At 39.4% G+C, this 3,083-nt stretch overlaps 1 non-coding gene across 1 annotated transcript; it reads left to right on the top strand.

Moving 5' to 3' along the window:
• The first annotated feature begins 2,232 nt into the window (after window positions 1-2,232).
• Window positions 2,233-2,344, top strand: LOC144683148 (small nucleolar RNA SNORA5). Its single transcript, XR_013577192.1, has one exon. It is a non-coding gene; the product is annotated as a small nucleolar RNA SNORA5 (small nucleolar RNA).
• The last annotated feature ends 739 nt before the right edge of the window (window positions 2,345-3,083 follow it).

Below are 3,083 nucleotides of genomic sequence, written 5' to 3'. Positions count from 1 at the left end.
CAATGGTAAAAACTTTGACCTAAGGGAATCTTGTAGTGTGTGACGGTCTTTTAGCAGGTTTTCTTTATCCTTTCGGAGGTTGCTTCCCTCGTCTCAGCCTCTGTCATCAAGCAAGGTCTCTTGAAGTTCCTTCTGCTGTTCTTCTGTGTTTTGGTTCAAGACAGCCTGCATTTCTTCAGGTTGTTGAGTCTTTACACACTCCTTTTCCAAAGCAGAAATGCTTCCAGCTTCCTTGTGGGATCTCAGTGGCCCTTCAAGGTTGATTCTCCTTAGCCAGTTTCACCCTAGGAGGCTTGGTCCTCTGCCTCTCAATACCAACACTGGTAGCTTTACCAATTGGCTCCCATAATGAACAGTTACTTTACTTACGTCTTAACCTGTGTAAGTTTTTAACTGGGTAGTTATTTCTTCCAAATTTAATTGATGTTCCCTATTACTCAGATTTTTGAAGGTATGCTCCACAATTACTGTAGTGGGAGTTCCTGTGTCTACTTCCATTCAAACAGGTCTACCATTCATTTTCACTGTTACATAGATTGGTTGTATTCTTCCAAGCTTCAAGTTATACAATGAATAAATATCTAAATCTGTTGCTTCAGGCTCTTCTACATTGTAGATCTCACTGTTTTTTTTTCTTTTGTTTAAACGTCTGCTTAACCCTTAACTTACGCTGTCTCATTATTGACCGTTTTTATGACAATAAAAAATTCTATATTTTTTAAAGTGCCAATTGTTAATGGGTTGTTTGTTTCCACCTCTATTGACATTACTCCTTGTTTTCACTGCTGAGTCATTTTTTCTCAGTTTCCTGCTAGCGGGGGCTGTTTCCCGCCTCTCAGTAGCGTCCTGCACTTTGCGCCCTTTTTGGCTGAGGCTTCCTGCCCGATGTGGGGGACAATGCCATTTTATGGTTTTCGAATCTCTAACGGCACTTTACATTGCCAGTGCAATCTCTAGTGCCTTCGTAAAATCCAAACTTGCTTAGGATAACAATCACATCGGAATCATGTCCTCATTCACACCGCACACTAAACGATCTCTAAGGGTATCGTTTAAAGATGTACCAAACTCACAATGCTTGGTTAATTGCTTCAAGCTTGCCACATAGCTTGCAACTGTCTTCACCGGGACTCTAATTCTTGAATTAAACTTGAACCTTTGCATCGTTACTGAGGGATTTGGTTGGTAATGGCCCTTCACCGGGTCCACTAATTCATCAAAATTTCTCGAGTCTGGGGTACTGAGTGCCATCAAACTTCGAATCATGCCATAAGTCTTATTCCCACATGTACTTAACAGGATCGCCTGCCTCTTCTCTTCCCCCATAATCTCATTTGCTTGGAAAAAGAATGAGGAACGCTCAATGTAGTGGGATCAATCATCCTGGATCAAAAGGATCAATTCTTCCAAATTGCAGCATGCTGTGAGGGAGTTACTTTGTTGACTTGAATGAAACTTCTACTTACAATTGCTGTGCGAGGTATAGTGCTGATTTTGTTTCTGTTGCTTGCTTCTGTTTAACTTGTTTAATCCTCGTCACCAGTTTTTTGTTGGATCCTAGTCACCAGTTTGTTGGATCCTGTTAGCATGCTTATAGTAAGGGTCGGCCAATTTGGTACTAATGATAGAGTTGAGTAGCAGACACTTCAGAGGTAGAAACTCTGTGTTTACTTACAAAGGTACTCAGCAGCAACTAAACATGTGCTTATTCTTCAAACTCTATCTCTACACTACTCTAACTGCTAACTACGAACTATAGAGGTAGCCCGTGCTACTCTGCTATTGGATACTAAGATCATGTGATCTTCCATTATAACATTCTTCTTAAAGGTATATTATACATCAGATTACCACAAAGAATAAATGATTTTGAAAGTCGTTTCCAATACTGAAACTGCAACTGTTAGCTCCTGACCAGATTTGCTCTCCACCAGATTCTCATTAAAAGGATTTGAGACACTGTGTAACATATTATTGTCTTTAGAGAATTACTCGACTCACATCTTTCTTCCATCTTGGGGGATGGAAAAAAAGTATTTAGAAGAGATTACTTGTCCACAAATATATTCAAAGAACCAACAATGCCCTGAATAATGCAGCATTTGTTGAACTTTTGGATGATCTACACATTGCCCTGTGACATTTCTAGGTGTTGTACAAATTAATGCACATTTCACCCATAAATCAGGTTAGCTTCTTAAATCTTTGTTAAAAGACATGTCTCACGCCCATTGCAGGCATGTCATATTATGAACTTTCAATCAATACTTTTAAAAATTGAACAAGCTTTTAAGATGGCTGCCACAAAAAATTGTGACTTTTGGAATTTGGACTACAGACAATATCAAATCTTCCATAAATATTAAATTAAATATGTCATTTGTGGGATTCACACATCTCATTGTTTAAGGATGGGCCAACGTCTAAAGACTATGGAGTTTCCAGACTGCCTCTCCCCATGTTTCACACTGGACAAAAGGGGAGATCAAAACTCAATGGCCACGATTAACTTCCCATTGTATCACGATGGCTTCCCCTAACCAAACTAGACCAGGGGGCTCTCAGAACTGTTATCCCAGAAGTCATGCTACTAAAGCTGGTTTCAAGGACTGAACGCTTATTATTCCAGGACCCAGCCGATCCATCAGAACCATCAGCCATCAGCCAATCTGAGAACCAAACTCTGAAACTAGCTGCAAGCCATCAAGCAGACAAAGTATTTAATCTGTTCCAGTTTCAAAAAACAACCTCGTTGACATTCAGATTCAAGAAACCTCACAACCTGCTGTGAATCATTCACTTTACAAGACCCTCACTTCAACTTTAAATCGTTGAATCCATTCAAGAAACAGTAGGCCTGCTACATGGGAGATGACAAATTGTAAATCAGAGACTGAATTAACCGTGATCTGTAAAAGTGCACTATCTTTATTTGCATCTGTGTGTGATGTTGCATTAATTCAGAGTAAATATGTGAGAATAAATACCTTCTTCATTTTAAACTCACAAAAGCTTGCTCTGAATTATTTAGTTGGAAAACACACTTCAAGGGTCAGAAAAGACACCTCTCTTTCCATACAAAA

Source organism: Cetorhinus maximus, chromosome 7 (assembly GCF_964194155.1).
Source record: "Cetorhinus maximus chromosome 7, sCetMax3.hap1.1, whole genome shotgun sequence".
Classification (NCBI taxonomy): domain Eukaryota; kingdom Metazoa; phylum Chordata; class Chondrichthyes; order Lamniformes; family Cetorhinidae; genus Cetorhinus; species Cetorhinus maximus.
Note: the sequence above shows the minus strand (reverse complement) of the source record. Positions and strands in the feature narration are given on the sequence as shown.